Below are 20,298 nucleotides of genomic sequence, written 5' to 3' on the forward strand. Positions count from 1 at the left end.
GCTGCCATCCTGGTGCAATGTCACTTTCCCTGTGGCCACAGTGGATTGGTCTAGATTTATCTCCCAAGTTAAGCTGGGCCAGTTTGAGTTCTTTCCCAGAGAATTTCATTGGAGAGGCAGAAAGGACTGACGCTCTCTCTCTCTCTCTCTTTTTTTTTTTTTATGTGGACCATTTTTAAAGTCTTTATTGAACTTGTTACAGTATTGCTTCTGTTTTATGTTTTGGTTTTTTGGCGCTGAGGCATGTGGGATCGTAGCTCCCCGACCTACACCCCCGCCCACATTGGAAGGGAGATTGAACCAACACGCCCTGCGTTGGAAGGTGAAGTCTCAACCACTGGACCACCAGGGAAGCCCCTGACTCTCTTATTTGAGGCTTGATTGACAAGTGTCCAATCTGCAAGCTATTGGCAGCTTGGTGGATTAAGGGGTAGGGGTTTGATCTGTAGTGGCCAGAGGGAGAAGAGAAGCCAACATAAGCAAGATGAGTAGAGGGTATATTTGTCTCCAAGGGCTGCTGTAACAAATTACTACAAACTGTGGAGCTTCAAACAATTGAAATTTATTTTTTCACAGTTTGAGGTTAGAAGTCCAAAATTGAGATGTTGACAGGGCCATACTTCATCCAAAGTTTCTAGAAGAGGATCCTTCCCTTCCTCTCTTCTAGCTTCTGTTGGCAATCCTTGGTGTGTCTTGGCTTGTAGACACATCACTCCAGTATTTCAATCGCTGTCTTCACATGGCATTCTCCACTGTGCGTCTTCACAACGTCTTCTTTCTGTGTCTTTTCTCCATGTCTTCTTATAAGGACACCAGTTATTGGATTAAGGCTCACCCTAACCCAGTGTGACCTCACCTTAATTTTAATTAATCACATCTCAAAGATCTTATTTCCAAATAAGATCACATTCTGAGGTTCCAGGTAGACATGAGCTTTTGGGGACACTACTCAACCCAGTACAGAGTGGGTGGCCTGAGGGCATCTGGAACCTTGATTCCAATGTGTTCACAAGATCAAAATCACACTCCACGCTTTGGGTGTTGTCAGACAGGCCCATATTCTGACAATAAATTCTCATTTGTGTTTAAACCTTGTTCAATTTGGGTGACTGTTACATGCAACCAAAAGAATTTTTAATATGCATAAAATAATACAGACCCCCATTGTTACAATTCTATCAGCTGCCACTATAAATAAAGTAATAAGATCTTTTTCTATGGGCCCCAGTAGGGGTGGGCACCATATTAATCAACTTTAACAAGCACATATAGTGTATCACACAGATGCCTGCACGCCCAACCTCAACTCAACCAGCGTAATAGGAGGGTCATAGGTAGGACAAACCCAGGGTGACACTGGGCTCCCGTTCTGCTTCTCTGTGAGCCTCTTGGCTTTGCACCTCTCCATGTGTCTGAACAACTCCTGGGCTGGAGTCCCTATGTGGTCACAGGGCGGCAAAAACAGGTCCAGGCATCATATTCAGGTACAAAGTTCTGAGGCAAGAAGTGGCCATCTCTCCCTTAGGTCTCTTTATAAGGCCAAGGAGAACTGTCCCAGGAGTCCCCCGCAGGGACAAGTTTCCCACCCCTGGCCTGCCCCTCCCCCAACTGACTTCCCCCACCCCAGTCCAGAGGCCCTTGACCCAGCCCTGCAAATCCCAGGAAAACTGGGCTGAGGCTCCCCCTGTAAGGACTGGGTCCAAAGGAGATTCTCTTCCTGCTGCCGGGACTCAATGGCTTCCCACAAATTGACATAACAAGGCCTGAGGTATCATTGTGGTGGCTCATTTAGAGCCTCATTTAGATGGAGACTGACCACAAAGAACAGACAGGTTTGGTGGACCTTTGCATGTAACAGCTGCTTACCACCTGATTTTATGGCGTTAAACCAAGTGGCCTGATTGGAATCGTCCTTTCAGGCCCTTTTGCCCAGCTGAAAAGGCAGTGAATGGGGCTTCCCTGGTGGCGCAGTGGTTAAGAATCTGCCTGCCAATTCAGGAGACACGGGTTCGAGCCCTGGTCCGGTAGGATCCCACATGCCGCAGAGCAACTAAGCCCGTGCACCAGAACTACTGAGCCTGTGCTCTAGAGCCTGTGAGCCACAACTACTGAGCCCATGCACCCTAGAGCCCATGCTCTGCAACAAGAGAAGCCCCTGCAGTGAGAAGCCCGTGCACCACAGCAAAGAGTATCCCCCGCTCGCCGCAACTAGAGAAAGCCCGCGTGCAGCAACGAAGACCCAACACAGCCAAAAATAAATAAATAAATAAATGAATTAATTTTTTTAAAAAAGGCAGTGAATGGGATTTTTCTGCTGAGGGGCCTACATGGAGGGCATCTGAGAGGATCTGGCCAAGGAAAGCAGCTGTTGAGTCCTTCAGGAGGTTAGGGGGTGCATTGTCTGGGTCCTGGTCCATGGACTTACAGCCGGAAAGTGTGCCTCTTCTTTCATAGGTCTCCTAAAACTGTCTTTCACAAAGCCACTTTCAAAGTTATGCCACCATCAGGAAAGCTGACTGAGCTGTTTTTCATCCTTTATGTGACTGACATCAGAGGCACAGATCAGAACACTGGTGGGATGCTACATTCTGGCACTTCCTGCCAAACTTTGCCTATGACACATGGATGGGTGTTTAGGTGTGATCTAAAAAATCTGGTGGAAAGAGCCCTGCGGCCATACGGTATTTGGGGACCATAAGCTTGCATGGTGCAGCTGATACTGCTCGCTGCCCACTCGACATGCATTTCTCTCCTACCCCCCTCCCCTCTGGATTCAGAACACGCATCTGTCTTCCTTCACTCAGCTTTGGGTTTCAAGGGGTGTGCATCTGAGCCCCAGCCCAAGGGGAAAATCCTGATAGGTCCAAGTCGATCATGGGTTTCCAAACCCTTCGTTGGTGATGTGTGTGGATATGGGCATATGGCATATTTTGGGCCAAAAAGACTTGAGAGAACATCTGCTGGGGACTCCTGGGCAGTTATAAAGATGTAAAGGAGAGATGACCCCTTCCTGACTCACACTCCATCCTAGAGATTTCCTGCCCCTCAGGAAAAGAGAAAGAGACTTTTCTATTGATCTCATGGAATCATCCTAACTGCCAATGATATGACCGTCCCGCCCTCAACCCCACCCCACCAGTTTACATTTAAGGAGCCTGAGGTTCAGACAGGATGAGAGGTATACCCAGTTCACACTGCCACTGAATGAATTCAGAGCCCATGCGAGTCCTGAGGGAACGGGACATGAGAGACAATCACATGATGGAAGAGGAAGGTCAAGGGAGACCTGGATGGCTACTTGGAAGGGCAGGCTGAGTGGTCCCCGAAGGAGAGGATAGCCTGGGGGCACAAGAGTTAGCAGGAGGCATTGCACTGGGAAGACAGAGGGGCAAGGAGGTAAATGGCGCCCTCCGATGTTCGTTTCTGGGAAAACATGGCACCACCAAGGCTGAGCTCTCTCAGGAGAGCAGCAGAGCTAGCTGGCTGGGATGGCAGACAGGCGGGGAAGGGTTCTTGGGAAGCAGGAAAGCACTAGGGGATGCTGGGGAGTGGGCGGAGTCTGGGTTGCAGTTACCTGCGGATGGGGGATGCAGTACTGGGAGGGGGAGGGGAGTCATGGCTGGGAGGAAGCCAGGCATGGTCAGGAAGATAAAAGCATGCATCAGATTTAAGGAGTGAGACAAGAACAGACTGGGAAAAGGAACAGTGAATTGGAGGCCCAGTTGAGGAAGAGTTGGACCAGCCAAGAGGTGAAGGCTGGTTACGGGGGGCATGGAGGCTGCTTGAAATCCCCTCAGTACCCTGAGCAGCTGGGCCTGAGGATGCTGCATGAATCAGTGAGGACCTGGGCAGCTCACAGAGGAGGGTCCCCTTTGCATGTTTAATTTGAAGAGGTCTCATGATCTAGGGATCCAATTCTCCATTTTATAGCCAACTCTGGGGGTGTGGGGGTGGGCAATGGGGCAGGATCCCAGGGGCTCCCCCACGTGGAGATTCCACATATGTACAGACGTGAGCCTGTGCTGAACCCATCCCTTCCCCCACGTGGGAACTCTAGGGAAAGCTGGTGGGGTCCTTGGGCCTAAGGAGGTAGGCTTCCCTTATGATTGAAGCGAAACAAAGAACCTCTGGGCCAGATGGAAACTCAGTTCCTTTTCTGGCATGGCCAAGGGACACCTTTAATTGCAAATTTCAAGACCAGCCCTTGATGGAAATTGCAACGAGGCCAAGGCCGTATGGGAACATTTCTTGATGGAAATGAGCATCTGTTCTCTATAAGAAATGCAAATGATGCTTGATTGTGCCTTCAGAGGGATGTGTTCCGCCCCCAGCACGCTGCCCACAGGCAGGGTAATCTGGCTACCCTTCAAAGTCCTCAGCTCCTACCCACGAGACTGAGGCAGCACAAACCACACTGGACCAGGCAGCGCCCTCTGTTGAGGGTCCATCCAAATACTCAGGGTACAGAAGGGGACCAGTGCCTGCTGGGTTCCTACTACGTTCCAGGTTCTGGGCAAGGCGTTATTGTTTCATTTAATGTGGGCAACCCCCCCTGTGGGATCTGCTGCTTTACAGACAAGGAATCCAAAACTCAGAAAATTTATGTAGTTTGCGTGATGTCATATACTATGTGCTGGGACAGAAGCACAGGAAGGACTGACGGTGTGCAAAGCCCCACAGTGTGCTCTAATATTTACTGAGTGCCTAGGTCATGTCTTTAGCAAACGTTCTCTTATTCTGTCTGTCTCTCTCCCTTCTCACTTTCCTGTGAATGGCTGAATAAAGGGGGTCTGCAGAGGCAAGCGGTATTCCTTCATAATGAACACCTCATTTCCTTCCCAAAACATTAGAGATGTCTTACACAAAGAGCACGTACAATAGGACAGGCAAAATGAAATAGAAAAGGGTTAAGACAAAGCAGCCATTCCCTGCAGGAAGATGAGGGATAAGAATTTCTGCATTATCATCACCATCATTAGATTTGATGGCACTGGAGTCAAGAATACTAACCTGTACTTAGCCTGTACTTCACAGGCTCCAAGGAGCTCATGGGACAGCTCAGCACAAGTCCGGGCTCCGGAGTGAGCTCATCTGTGAAATGGGATGATAGGTCCTATCTCAGGGGTTTGCTGCCAGAGTTAATGTGCTCATGTTTTTAGAAGAGCATCTGGCCCATGGTAAGTGCTTAATAAACACTAGCTGTTATTACTTTTCAAGATCTTACAGTTAGCCCTGCTCAGGGTTTGAAAACTCCCTGGAGGTCCTGGGGTGCGGTGTGGTTACTGCTCTTGCTTCTGCAACCAGAGACACCAGAGCTTTTATCTTTTACACACAGCAAGATAGGCTGCCTACAAGATATTTGAAAACTACCTTGGATTATAGGGGTCATATAACCTCTTTGAGCGCCCAGAAACAGTAGGGAATTTTTCTTACTTAGGCAGTGTTATGGGCTGAATTGTATCCCCCCCCCCAAATTCATATGTTGAAGCTTTAACCCCCAGCATCTCAGAATGTGACCGTATTTGAAGATGAGGTTTTTAAAGAGGTGATTAAGTTAAAATGAAGCTATTAGGGTGGACCCCAATCCAATAGGACTGGTATCCTGGAAGAGACACCAGGGACGACTGTGCACGGGGGTGACTATGTGAAGAAGCAACAAGAAGGAGGCCGTCTGCGAGCCAAGGAGGGAGAACTCAGAGGAAACCAAACTGCCAATGCCTTGATCTTGGACTTGTAGCCTCCAGAACTGTGAGAAATGAATGTCTGTTGCTTCAGCCACCCAGTCTGTGGTATTTTTTCTGTGACAGCCTTAGCACACTAAGACATAGTACATCTTCAATACCTAGAAGATGTCTGGCACGAAGTAGATGCTCAATTAATCCACGCCGAATTGGATGCAACCTCATTGTCCTTTTCTATGAAATGCAAAAGGACTCCAGTGTTCCAGGACTCGTGACCTCGATAAGAGAGACACCCTCCAGGAAAGTGTCTCATACACATTCAGAGTCTCTGTGCAGATGCTCTGGAAAGTGGGCGCGAGACCCTCGATTGCTCCACTGTCCTGGGTTCTTCTCTACCCCCTACCCTCCCACCTTGCGCATGTTGCCTGGCTGAGGAGAGGAAACCAAGTCTTTCAGGAAAAGTAGACCCTGGTTGTGGCAAGGAAGCCAGAGGGAGTGGCAGGTGGGGCAGGAGGAGAGAGGAAGGGGCCAGTGTGCTCAGAGCGGGTAAATGGGAGCAGAACCTCCAGCTGGCTCTCAGGAGGACGGGCAGATGTCCCTGGCTGGTGCAAAATGCGATCACGCTAAAAGAAGGGACTTTGTAGCAGCGGCTCCCCACCTCCCCAGCTTCATCCCACTGGCCACAGTTTGCGGGAGAAGAAATCATGGTGTTGAGGTTACTGCTCGTGATGCTACTCAGGGGTTTTCCTGGAGCTTTGAAGACTCTGTACTCAGAATGTCATTCCCCAGGGACTTCCCTGGTGGCACAGTGGTTGGGAATCCACCTGCCAATGCAGGGGACATGGGTTTGAGCCTTGGTCTTGGAAGATCCCACATGCCACGGAGCAACTAAGCCCGCGTGCCACAACTACTGATCCTGAGCTCTAGAGCCCGCGAGCCACAACTACTGAAGCCCGCGCCTAGAGCCCGTGCTCCACAACAGGAGAAGCCACAACAATGAGAAGCGTGTGCACCGCAATGAAGAGTAGCCCCCACTCACCACATCTAGAGAAAGCCCGTGCGCAGCAACGAAGACCCAACGCAGCCAAAAATAAAGAACTAAATTAATTAATTAAAAAAGAAAAGAATGTCATTCCTCAGAGGAAGGTTGTGGGGATGTTGGAGGTCAGGGTGGATTGGATACATAGACCTCTCCTCCCCTTGTTTGCCCTGAGAAAGGGAATGCTTCTGTCTTACAGATGAAACAACCCAGGCTCAGAGACGTTAAGTGACTTGTCTAGGTCACACAGCTAGGAATTTCAACGAAGTCTGGATGAAACCAAAGTCTGGGCATTTTTTTCTGGACACAACACAGCATTGTCTGCTCTCAGACCCACAGGTTTGTATTCTGTTTATCAGGCTCTCCCTTCATGGGTAAAAACCACTTATAGAGTGAAGGCAAACCCACTTCCTCCATCCTCATGGTCTGCTCTGGGGCTCCCTGGACTGCCTCATCATGTGGGTTCTAGGCATTGAGCTCCCCGGCCCCTGACAGCAGAGATTCGGAGAAATACAGAACTCATGGGCCACGGGGACTCATCTGTCCACCTGTCCGTGATTGTGAAATGGGGCCACATTTACGCTGATGCCCAAATGACAGAGGCCTCAGGCCGCTTATCTCCCCAAACAAGAGTGTTATCTGCTCTCTTCACCCCGCCCCATCCAAGTTCCTCTGGTCATTTTGGGGAGACTCAAAGGGAGCTTCACTGGGGCCCAGGCTGTCGGGGGCACCGCCAGTCAGTGTCCACCCCTTTTTCCTTTCCTATTCTGGTTTCCACTTGCCCAATCCTTGCAGCTTTCCTGCTGTGAATTATTAATCATGTTATGGTTATAAGCACGTTATTACTAATCATGAAAGCAGACCACCTGAAGAGTGAGGTTTGTGCCAATGTCTGTGCCATTGGGGCTCATCCACTGCCTGGAAGGTCCTCGTTCATTGGCAGAATCTCACAATGACTCTCACGGGGATACTTGGAGCTCCCACCTCAAAGGTCTTGTCCAGAGGGCTAGGTGGGCACAGGTGCTCTGCCATTCTCCCATTAACCTCCAACCTCCTGATGGCATCTAGCTACAATCACACTCCCTCCCATGGCTGATCAGTGGATACAAAGAAATCTTAGGGGACACATTGTTATGGTCTACACAGGTCTCCAGAATGATTTTTAATTGCACATTCCTATCAGTACCTCTAAGAATCATGTACCCCTCCAAGATGCAAATCTGTTTATTCATGTGTCACATACACATAGCACTGCATTTATATATAACATGCATTAAAACCATGCACAAAGTACAAATGTACAAGGATGATGTTTCTTCATAAATTAGAAACATTTATGTATTTCTGTGCTGTGTCCATGAAAACCATATGTAAAAATAGAAATGTAAAGGGAAGATGTAGAATAAATATAAAAAGAAGTTCTTATCTTTTCTCCCCCCCCACTCCCCATGCATCTGTTCCCCTCTGCACCCCAGGTGCATGCACCTCATTTTAGAGATTACACTCTGTCCACATCTGCACGCTTACCAGACGCCCATGTCACATGCACGATTCACTCGAGCTGCTGCTGCTCTCTGTTTTATGCATCAGATCAGAAGTCAGGCTCCAAGAGGCTGAGCCCTTTGGGACCCAGTGAGGAAGTTTGGAGCCTGAGGTTGACTCCTGCTCAAGCTGCTCTAACAAAATAGCTTAGACCAGGTGGCTTAAAGAACAGACATTTATTTCCCTCACTTCCGGAGGCTGCAAGTCCAAGATCAAGGTGCCAGCAGGGCTGGTTTCTGCTAAGGCTTTTCTCCTTGGCTTGTAGGCAGCTGCCATCCCACTGTGTCCTCACATGGGCTTTTCTCTGTGCCTGTGCATCCCAGGTGTCTCTCCATCTTATAAGGACACCAGTCAGATTGGATTAGGGCCCCACCATTATGGCCTCATTTAACCTTATTACCTATTTAAAGACCCCGTCTCCGAATACAGTCACATTCTAAGGTACTGGGGATCAGGGCTTTGATGTATGAATCTAGGGGCCAGTTTAGTCCACAACAACTCCTAAGCCTGTGTTCTCTGAATCACTAGGCTGCCCTGCTTGACTGGTCTGGGTGTGTGACCTGGGAGCACTCACCCAGAGAGTAAGCTTGCTCTGACCCCACCAGGGGACAGCTCCAGCAGCATCTCCATGCTCCCAGTGGGAGCTCCTTCATGCCCACTTCCAGGATGCTGCTCCACCAGTTCTTCTGCCTGGGATGCCCTTCCCTCTGTTCTCAACAGCCCCCTTCCACCCCACCTCCCCCATCTCCACCTATCAGTGTCCTACCTGTCCTGCCAGCAGACTCAAGTGCTTCTCCTCCATGAAGCCACCCATAGAGAAGCAGGCTGAGTCCTGCACCGGGATGCCCAGCTGAGAGGATGAGGAGAAGGATGGTGTTAAAAGCCAGCTTGCTCCTTGTTTGCCAAACCCTGGGGCTGTTACGCAGTCCATCCTCCTGCGTGGCTTGCTGCACGACAGGCCGATAAATTGAGAGATGAGTTGCTGGGGCAAGGAATGGCGACTTTATTTGGAAAGGCAACTGACTGAGAAGATGGCACACTAGTGTCCCAAAGAGCCATCTTCCCTAAGTTAGAATTCAGGCTTCTTTTATACTAAAAGGGGAGGAGGGGAAAAGTCCTGGTTCCAATGAGACTCCGGATGGGAAGGAGGGTTTGTGTTCATTTCCTCCCACCTACAGCCAATCACAGGTGGGCCTGGTCAGGAGGTTTCCTGGGAGTCAGACAAAGGTATTTTAGCTTAACAGGCATTACCTGGGAGGCAGTGGTTCCCAGAGATGGGCTATTATGTATAATTCAAGCTTGTAGGCAACACCCCTGTAATAGAGTACAAAGGTTCTTTCCTATCACAGACCCAGGGTGCTGGGCCTGTCAAGGTGGACTAATTCCAATGTGCACCAAGACTCCTATGGGCTAGGAGGGCCCTGAAACCTTGCAAGAAATGATTTTTCTCTCTTTTTTCATTTCCATAAAATTTTATGGCACCTCTTATACACAGCTGTATCATAGGTGTTTTGCACTTGAATCATCTTCCTGTCTAGGTGAGTTCTGAGCATGCAGGGATTCTATTTGTCTTATCCGTGTCAGTACAGTAAGTCTTTTCCCTGTGTCTAGTCCAGGAAGACCCCTACATACGAACCTTCAAACTGTGAACTTTCAAAGATGCGAACGTGCGTTCCATCAGCGTCAGGCATGAGTGACATTGCAGCTTGCCCTCCGTCTCCTATTGCTGACGACCCTTCAGCTCTACCATCTCCCACCTCCTCCCCCTCCTACAGTCAGCAACTCTTCTCACCTGTTCACTTGATGCCAGCCCCTGGATGCCAGCTGTTGTACTGTACTACTGTACCTTTCAAGGTATTGTACTGTAAGATTCAAAGCGTTTATTTTTTGTGTGTGTTTATTTTTTATGTATTATTTGTGTGAAAAGTATTAGAAACCTATTACAGTTCAAGAGCCAATCTTGTTAGTTGGGTACCTAGGCTAACTGTGTTGGATTTATGAACAAATTGGACTTACAAACACACTCTTGTAACGGAACTCGTTCGTATGTAGGGGACTTACTATACTCTGTCATTCATTCGCTCACCCACTCTATACATATTCTTGAAACTCAATTGTGTTAATTCAATTCAAGTTTGTTGAATGAACGGGTGAGTGAAATGTTTCCTCTGGAGCACGTGTTCTTCCCGTGTCCCGCCTCCCCAATCCTACCTGCTCTTCCAACCTGGTCTCCAGGATTAGACCCCTCCCATAGAGCTGGCCTTAGGTGTGGGCGGGCAGGCATCTTCTGAGGTGAATGAACGTGGCCATGCCCAGAGGCTCCTCTGGCCTCTTCGTGACCCTCAGGTGCAGGCTTTCCCCAAGCTGACCCGCCCTCCTCTAGGAGCACTCCGTCCCAATGCTCCACCCACCCTTCCCACCTCCTAGGGTAGGCAGTTTGGAGCAGGTGAGCTACATAAAGCCTATACAGTCCCTTGCTCCTTCAGAGGGTGGGCAGAAGCTTGTGGGAGTGGGAGCCACCCCTTAAAGAAAGGAAATAGGCAGAGACGTCTTGGGCTGGGATCCTGGCAAGGAACAGATGCACCTCAGCTATGACTGGGAGTTACTAGGAACTACCCCCAGCTGCTAGCCTTGGGGTGGGGGTTGGGGGTTGGGGGGGGAGAAAGGTGGGGAGAGAGGTGGGGGAGGGCGGAGAGAAGGAGAGAGGAGAATTGCACCCTGAGTTAAGAGAAGTGTGTTAAAGGTCCCCCATCACTCCCACCCTCCTCCCCAAAACCAAACAAAAAACAAACCAATAAGGAAATTGATTTTATTCAAGCCATTGCAATAGGTAGAGTACCCCAGATCCAAAGAGAGTAGAAAAGTCCCTTAAACTTGTCTAGGAAGGAGCAGACAATTTATCCATGGGGTAATTGTACAGTCGGTGCTGTGATCGGGGGGAGTGTCAGTCAACCAGACAGGAAATGTTCACTTCTGTGTCTAGCTAGTTTCAGGGGGACCAATAGTTTGGGCAATCACTTCTGAGACAAAGAACAGGAGGTTGGAGGGACTGTGTCTGGCCTCATCACAGGTAATTAGGGGGGTGTCTGCGAGTCTCATGAGGAGTCATGGGAGAGAGTGGACCGCAAGTCTTATCTAAGGCACATGGGGAAGGTGGTCCTTTGTGGTAAGCTGTTTCCCAGAATGCAAAAGAATAGGCAGACTTTGGAACACATGGGTTTGGGGGGTTTCTTCACCATCTTTGTTTGTTGGAAGAACAGGGCTCGGGTAAATTTCAAATTGTTAAATTCTCTCAGTGACCTTGCCTGATGGGTGTTATCAGACTAATTTTATAACAGGCTTGGTAAGATTGAATAAGACCCCCTAGATCTCTTCTCAGAAGTGCTGGGAAATCACTCCTCCTGGGAAGAAGTAGGGGTGGGAAAACTTAGGTCTCAAGACACCAGTGGTCTGAGGGACTCTTTTCTCTCTGCTTCTGAGGAGAGGGTGCTGGTTGGGGGGAAAGTTCTGTGTGGTGTTGGAGATGGGGAGGGGAGGGTGTTATTAGGAGCAGACTATGAAAGAGGGAATTTGCAGACATGATGGCTTAGGTTGACTTATCTGCACATTTGTTTGAATTCTCCATTGACTTCACACTCTGTAGCCTTTTCCTTCATTAGCAAATAATTTTACCAAGAGGTGGAGTGAAATTTCTGTGCAAGAAATCATTTCTTGCCAAAGCAGCTGTAAAAAATTAATAAACAGAAACCTCAATTAAAATAGAGTCAGGAGAGCAGAGGGGAGAGCTCTCAGGCTCTGCGAAGAGGAAGGAACTCACTCTTCTTGCCTGCAGGAGCACAGCCAATGAGAGACAGTCACAGCTCAGTCAATGAAAAGCCACAGACTCTGTTTACAGCCCTCCCACTTCCCTTTCCCTCTATAAAAGAGTGCTCCTGGGCTTCCCTGGTGGCGCAGTGGTTGAGAATCCGCCTGACGATGCAGGGAACACGGGTTCGTGCCCCGGTCCGGGAAGATCCCACATGCCGCGGAGCGGCTGGGCCCGTGAGCCATGGCCTCTGAGCCTGCGCGTCCGGAGCCTGTGCTCCACAACGAGAGAGGCCACAACAGTGAGAGGCCCGCGTACTGCAAAAGAAAAAAAAAAAAAAACAAAAGAGAGCATGGACGTATATTTGTTTATGCAGTGTAGTGTTTCTGTGTACCTCAGCTGAAAACGAGGCATTGTGTGGAGCACAGCCACCTGGGTTAGGTGATTCTGATTCTATGGGGTTCTTCACCTTTCATGGCCTTTGGGCTATTTTGTATCTCCACAGCTGATAGCAATGCAAATAATTCTTTATAGACATGCAACTAAATTCTGTCTGGCGGAGGTTCATTTGACTAGCTCCTCCCCAGTGGAAAAAGCCACTTTTGTGGTCATTTGTAAATCCATTTCAGTATTCCTCCTCTTTTTTTTTTTTTTTTTTTGCAGTACGCAGGCCTCTCACTGTTGTGACCTCTCCCATTTCGGAGCACAGGCTCCAGACGCGCAGGCTCAGCGGCCATGGCTCATGGACCCAGCCACTCCGCGGCATGGGGATCTTCCTGGACCGGGGCATGAACCCGTGTCCCCTGCATCGGCAGGCGGACTCTCAACCACTGCGCCACCAGGGAAGCCCATTCCTCCTCTTTTGTAACCTCTTAATTGTTCCCTCGTTAATAACGAATTAAGTAAAAATTGTAACGTGTTCATTTTATATATGTAGGAGAGTCATAATTTCATCTTTAAAAAATTATCGTTTAACCATTGAAAGGTACTTGTGATCATTATTAAATAAGAAAAACAAGTTACAAATAGTGTACCAAATAGTGTATCTTATATCGTTCAAAGAAAAATGGCATGTTTTAATTGATGCACAGAAATAAAAAGTTCAGTGCAGTACACACCAAAATGTAGGAGTGTTTATCTCAGGATGGGTTCATGGCTGAATTTAATTGTCTTCATGCTCATCTTATTTCTTAGGCTTAACACGTACTATTGTGAATAAAAGTATTTAAACATCAAAGAAGCATTAATCAAAATCTGGGACATACCAGCCTTTCTAACCAAATTCCCGTGGGATTCAGATCTCCCCTTCTCCCAATCTGGCAAGTCTAAAGTCAGGAGGTAACTTTTCTGGCATAACCCTGCTTCCCTTCTAGGGGAGGATAAGGTGGCTGACATTTAAGAAGCCCCAAGGAACATTTAGGGCTGGGGCTCCCTGCTGGGCTACATGCCCAGAGGCTCTGGGTTGGTCTGTTGGGTGGGGACATGGGGTAGAGGCTTCCGAAGATAATATTTGAGACGTTTAGGCTGTGACTACGCAATAAAGAAAATCTGAGGAAACTACTGGTTTGTATAGAGTGGCTTTGAATGATTAGGATTGAAAAATACCGAGGGATTGATAATTCATGCCTGATCTCTGGTGGCTAGGGTACCAGATAGTCTCAGAAAGTGCTGCTATTAGAGGGAGCTGTGGATGGTTTGAGCTGAGGAAGGGTTCAAGGTTAACACTCCCCACCCCCTTCCCCAGTCCCACAGGAAGAAGCTGGTGGGCAGATCTGCATGGGGTGGGCAGTTTCCTTGTAGCTGCTGGGTGAGGTCGCCGGAAGCCACCACGAGGTGCTATCTCAGCCCAGGGGACACAGCTATTCTGAGTCCCTTTGCTGGAGAGGGGTGGGGTAGGGAGGAAAGTTGTCCCCCGAAAAGCTGCTCTCCCCTCGGAGAACCAGGAATTCCCTGGGCAGTCTCTAGCAGGAGTGAAATGTAGATCCTTTGCACTTCAACTCCTGTTCTATTTTCAGACTGATTCATAACTAAAACATGAAACAAATGATGGAAGGCAGGGAGCACTGTCTGACACTTGCTGAACGCGCGTTACTTTCTTCCCTCCCTCCTTCTCTTCTTCATCAGAGGCTGCGGGGCCAGACTGTAGGCGCTGACTCTCAGACTGTCCTGTCTGAAGGGCTGTTTTCTGCAGGTAATTACAGGCGGCGGGTCCCTGGGCTGATTCTGCTCGAGGGAAGGAACCTGGCTTCCTGCCGCGCTGTCCACGCCGCCTTTCGAGCTCAGGACGCCACGAGCCCGCCCTCTGGCGGCGACAGCCCCGCATGTTCTCAAGCGGCCAAGGCTCCGCCCCGCCGGGGCTTCACTGCAAAACTTCGTTCCTGACGCCTGGTCACTGTCACCACACAGTGGACACACGTCCCGCTTTGGACCGAATTACTCGGCAGGACTGCAAGGGGACTTGCTAACGCCATCAGACAAGAAAGGAGAGCATGTGAAGCTGGAGAGGGAGGGGAGAAGCATTTGCAAATTCCTTAAAATACAAGTGGTACCTCTCCCCCATTCCTCAAAATTTTGTTACGAAAAGTTTTAAAGATACCTAAAAGTTCAAAGAATTTTACAGTGAACAGACATATCTATCACCCAGATTTGTCCATTAACATTTTATTCGACTTGTTTCATCACATACCTACCCATCACCCATCCTCTCTCTGCATCCATCAGAACAGCTTATTTTTCGGATGCATTTCAAAGTAGGTTGCAGACACTTCCCTCTAAACATCTCAGCCCTCAGCTTTTAAAGAAACACATGGAAGAGGTTGATAATATTTATTTTCCTGCGCAGTACATTTCTATTTTCATGTTTTGTTCTTATAACCCTGTGAATGAGTTATTTATTCATTAAACTGAGATATAATTGACGTATAACATTATTTTAGTTTCAGGTGCACAACATTATGCTTTGGCATTTGTGTATTTGTATATATTGTGGAATAATCACCATCCTAAGTCTAGTTATCATCCATTACCACACGTAGTGGTAACTTTTTTTTTTCTTGTGATGAGAACTTTTGAGATCTATTCTGGTAGCAACTTTCAAATATACAATGAGGTAGGAATTTTTACAGGTGCCCATTTTACAGGCGTGGAAACTGAGGGTCAAGATGGGTGAGTAATTTGATGGAGCTGTGATTCAATCTGTGTCTTTCACAGCAGATGTCCTCCCCTCCCTAATTTTGATGGCTTCACATTTTACTTGGAATAAAAGCAGAACTTCTCATGCACACGGCCATCCAGGACCCTGCACTGTCTGTCCCCTCCCTCCCTCACCAAAGCAGTCCAGTCTGCTTGGAGATGCATTCCCAGACCACCCTGTCTGAAGTTACCTCCCCTAGGGATGTTTTATTATCATCATATTTTATTTCTTTCTTAACACGTTTCACAATTAGGAATTACCTTGTTTTTACATTTGTTTGCTCATTATCTGATTCTCCGAGGAATGTAAGGATCTCCAGTACCTAGAACTGGGCCCAGAATGAGTCAGCGCTGAAGGAATATATTCATTAAGTGGATGACTGTAGAATTCTGCTCGGCTCACTTAGTTGCTAAGTCTCTAAGATATGAGATCTTGGGACATTAGGGTGTCAGGTCTACAAGCACTGCTGCCATCTTGCTTCTGGTCTGAAGAAAGAGCTAGCCCAGGGAAGGGTCGACCCGAGCAGGAGGCCTGACTGGACCTCCTGGCCCCCACTGTCCTTCAGGACTTGCAGTTTTGTGAGAGTATTTTCAGTTATTTGCAGCTGAAGTCATCGTTTGCCATTAGCTGACCACTTACCATGTACCCTCACTTTGCTTAGCATTTTAGAAATAGTATTTCTAGGCTTTGTAACATTGGAGGCTGGCATTAGCCCCAAGGGTGCCCTTGTGACAATTAGTAGCAGAGACCCCCTCTGAGCAGATGTAGCCGTGGGTCCCACTCACCTCCGCCCAGGATGTCCCTGGTGAAGGCGCAGCCTGAACCCCATTACAAGGTAGCATAGGTGCCATTGCTCCCGTTTTGCAGTGAGGAGACCCAGGCCCAGAGCAGAAGTGACTTGCCCATCGCCACTTGGTTTAGCCACAGGCAGAGCTGGGAATCAAACCATGTCTTTCAAAAGCTCATACCAACTTTTAAAAACAATGTTTAGTTTTGACTTTAAATGACACATTTGAATAGAATGAAATAAAACCAAAAAATAAACATTTAAAATTGAGCTGTGTTGGTGGATTCTTTCCTCAGGCAAAGCCTACGGAAATGTTTTCAGTATTTTTTTTTTTTTTGGCTTCGACAATAGACAAAATATGGAATGTGTCATAGATGTGCGTGTCACTCTTGCACAGGGGCCGTGATGATGTTCCTTGTATAGTTCCAATTTTAGTATATGTGTGGCTGAAGCGAACACAGTATGGGTTTTTAAAAAAAGGCTTATTGAGATATAAGTCACACACCATACAGCTTACTCATTCCAAGGGTACAATTCAATGGCTTTTGTTATATACACAGAGTTGTGCAACCACCACCGTAGTGAATTTTAGAATTTTAGAATTTCATCACTCCAAAAATAAACTTTGTACCACTTAGCCCAGTCTTCCCTCCCCCTGGTCCCTGGCAACCACTAATCTGCTGTCTCTACAGAGTTGCCTGCTCTGGACATTTCACGTAAATGGGGTCACACACCACGTGGTCCTTTGTGACTGGCATCCTTCACATAGCATAAGGATTTCAAGTTCATCTATGTGTAGCTTGTATCCATACTTCATTCCTTATCATGGCTGAATAATATTCTACTGTATGGGTATATCACATCTTATCTATTCATTCACTGGTTAGTGGGCATTTTGTGTGTTTCCACTCTTTTGGCTGTTATGAATAATGTTGCTATGAACATTCATGCCCAAGTTTCTGTATGGACATATGTTTTCATTTCTCTTGGGTACATACCTAGGAGTGAAATTGTTGGATCATATGATAAATCTATGTTTAATCATCTCAGGAATGTCCAGATGGTTTTCCAAAGTGGCTTCACCATTGTATGTTCTCACCAGCAGTGTCTCAGGGTTCCAATTTCTCCACATCCTCACCAACATTTGTTACTATCTGACTTTTTTGGGGTTTTTGTTTGTTTGTGGGGTTTTTTTTGGCTGTGCCGTGCTGCTGGCAGGATCTCAGTTCCTCAACCAGGGACTGAATCCAGGCCATGGCAGTGAAAGTGCAGAATCCTAACCACTAGGCCACCAGGGAATTCTCTACTTTCTGACTTTTAATGACAGCCCTCGTAGTGGCTGTGAAGTGGTATCTTGTGTGGCTTTGGAGTGCACTTCCCTGATGGCTGATGTTGAGCATCTTTTCATGTGCTTAATGGCCATTTGCATATCTTCACTGGAGAAATGTCTTTTCAGATGCTTTGCCCAGTTTTTGTTTTTGTTTTTGTTTTTTGTGGTACGCGGGCCTCTCACTATTGTGGCCTCTCCCGTTGCGGAGCACAGGCTCCGGACGCGCAGGCTCAGCGGCCATGGCTCACGGGCCCAGCCGCTCCGCGGCATATGGGATCTTCCCGGACCGGGGCACGAACCCGCGTCCCCTGCATCGGCAGGCGGACTCTCAACCACTGCGCCACCCGGGAAGCCCTTTGCCCAGCTTTTAACTGGGCTATTCATCTTTTTAGTATTGTCTCAGTGTGGGTTTTATTAAGGGAATATGGGGCTGGCTGAATTAGCTCACTGTCTGAACCACCTGGATATAGTGTATTGGAGAGCACTGTCTCTCATCTTAGAAAATCGGATTTCTCACATACAGTCTCAAGTAGATCCCAGGTCAAATAAAGAAAATTGGAGTAGGATACACCAAGCCTTGGTAACACTGAGGAAGAACGCTTTCTGGCTGTGTGATCTTGGGTATATTAGTTAACTTTTTTGAGCCTCAGGTTTGGGTCCATTTTATAGGCTGATACTCCTCCTCTCAATCTGTGCGTGTAAGATGATTAGGAAAGCAGCACCTCTCACTCAGCACTAGCCCTGCGGCAGGCAACGCGGTCAGTGCCGCTCCAGGATGGATGAATGCCGTTTCCCTTCTCTTCCTGCTTCTCAAAGCTCAGCTCCAGTTCTCAGGGCTCAGAGGCTCAGATCACTTGAAGGAAAGTCACAGTTATTTCATCAGATTAACCACAATAACTACAGCTCACAATGGTTGGAGGAGAGGATGACTATCCAGATCTGATTTGGCCATGAGAGGCACTAGAGCCCTAAGGATGTTTCAGCAACATTTTCTGAGAGAGGACACCTGGTGGGCAGAGCTTCCTGTACCACGGTCTTTTCTTTCCACTAGAGGTAGCCTGCAGGGGATGCTGGCCGCCCTGGGGAAATGCTGGCCCCCACACCCTCCACCTAGCCTGTTGGAAGGAAGGGCAGAAGAGGAGGCCACAGGGATGTGCACAGCGTGTGGACACATGTCACCCTGTGCACTAGCACACACGACTCCGTCAGTGCCCTGGAATCAGACTCAGTAAGATTACTCCTTTGTGAGGAGCACTCAGGGAAGCCAGAGATGGGCAGGCATTTCCTCTGATCCCTACAGACTGTTTCTCTCATCAACCCAGCCTGGATTTAACTCAGCATTCCTTCCTTCCTTCCTTCCTTCCTTCCTTCCTTCCTTCCTTCCTTCCTTCCTTCCTTTCTTTCACATTTGTGTAGCATTTCCTCTGCACCAAGCATTGTTCTAGCCACTGGGGATTCAAATATCAATCCAGCTCCAATGTGCTCATCACCAAGGAAGGGAGAAGTAGATGTTTGTGTACTGAGGTACCAGGTGAGCTTGGATTTAGAAGCTGTGCCAGCATCTTCAATGTCTAGGCAGATATAAAAAATCACCTCAAGATGGGTTCTTCTGATCAGGGAAGAGCCACGGGCATAATTCCTATCGATATGCAAGGGGAGGGACAGTGGTACTCACATCCTGGGGGAAGAAGGGACAGGATGTTCGTCTGACACCCACCCCCGGTCTGCCTCCCCCTCCAAGCACAGGTCTGTGGGGGATGCAGCTGGGGCAGGGGCAGGAGTTGGGAAATGCACCAACTTGCCTTAGAAGCCTGGAAGCCTTGCAGAAAAAGAAGGACTGACATTACAACCCTCCCTGGAGTTCAAGGACAGGGAAATTGAGGAGGAGGGTCTAACAGGAGGTCCCGACCAAGGCCTGTGAAAGGAAGGACACCAAGGGTGTCAGAGTGGGAGCTCACAATGAGGGGAGGAGACACAGTGCCTAGTCCTGCCCCAGGCCCATAGCATTTGTGAGCAGGCTCAGGCTGTCCCTGAATTGATGGTGACTGTGATCCAACCTCCCCAGTGTGTCCTTGTGCTTTGGGGGAACAGTGGTAGAGCTTGTGAGTGTGAACTAGGACAGCATGACCTTGAAGTTCAAGTGTGGAACCCCACTCTTTTTTATTTTCTTTATTTTTTATTCAGCAGGTTCTTATTAGTTATCCATTTTATACATATTAGTGTATATATGTCAACCCCAATCTCCCAATTCATCCCACCACCACCACCCCTGCCACTTTCCCCCCTTTGATGTCCATACGTTTGTCCTCTACATCTGTGTCTCTATTTCTGCCCTGCAAACCAGTTCATCTGTACCATTTTTCTAGGTTCCACATATATGTGTTAATATACGATATTTGTTTTTCTCTTTCTGACTTTCTTCACTCTGTATGACAGTCTCTAGATCCATCCACGTCTCTACAAATGACCCAATTTCGTTCCTTTTTACGGCTGAGTAATATTCCATTGTACATATGTACCACATCTTCTTTATCCATTCGTCTGTCGATGGGCATTTAGGTTGCTTCCATGTCCTGGCTATTGTAAATAGTGCTGCAATGAACATTAGGGTGCATGTGTCTTTTTGAATTATGGTTTTCTCTGGGTATATGCCTAGTAGTGGGATTGCTGGGTCATATGGTAATTCTATTTTTAGTTTTTTAAGGAACCTCCATACTGTTCTCCATAGTGGCTGTATCAATTTACATTCCCACCATGGAACCCCACTCTTGCTTGGACAGATCTGGGCTAGCAAGACTCCTAGCTGGAAATAGGCAAGTGTGCCTTGCAAGTGTGCACTGGGTCAGTGTCCAACAGGGACAGCAGGTGTCGGTCCAGAAGCCATTGTGCCAGTGGACCAGTCGGACTCTGCATTCTCTCCT

This window comes from Mesoplodon mirus, assembly GCF_964341445.2.
Source record: "Mesoplodon mirus genome assembly, chromosome: 4".
Classification (NCBI taxonomy): Eukaryota; Metazoa; Chordata; class Mammalia; order Artiodactyla; family Ziphiidae; genus Mesoplodon; species Mesoplodon mirus.